Source organism: Aplysia californica, unplaced genomic scaffold, assembly GCF_000002075.1.
Source record: "Aplysia californica isolate F4 #8 unplaced genomic scaffold, AplCal3.0 scaffold00776, whole genome shotgun sequence".
Taxonomy (NCBI): domain Eukaryota; kingdom Metazoa; phylum Mollusca; class Gastropoda; order Aplysiida; family Aplysiidae; genus Aplysia; species Aplysia californica.
In genome coordinates, this window is record NW_004798046.1 from 294,762 (window position 1) to 295,027 (window position 266).

Consider the following 266-nt stretch of genomic DNA (forward strand, 5'->3'; position numbering starts at 1 on the left):
TTTTGTGCTTTGTTTTGTTTGTTTTTTTGTTTTTTTCCCTTTCCTATTCCACCATTTTTTCCTCTTTTTGTCCACTTTTTTTCCATTTCTTTAAAAAAAAAAGAAAGAAAAAAATGCACCAAAAAAACCCCCAACACTTTAGCACCAGGGCCCAGGAATAAAATCCTTTTCACATTACAAGTACCTTCAGCAGAATGGTCGTTCGCGTCATCAAATAAACAATGTTGTTGCTAAGCAACTGAAAAGGTGGAAAGGTGTTGGGAGGG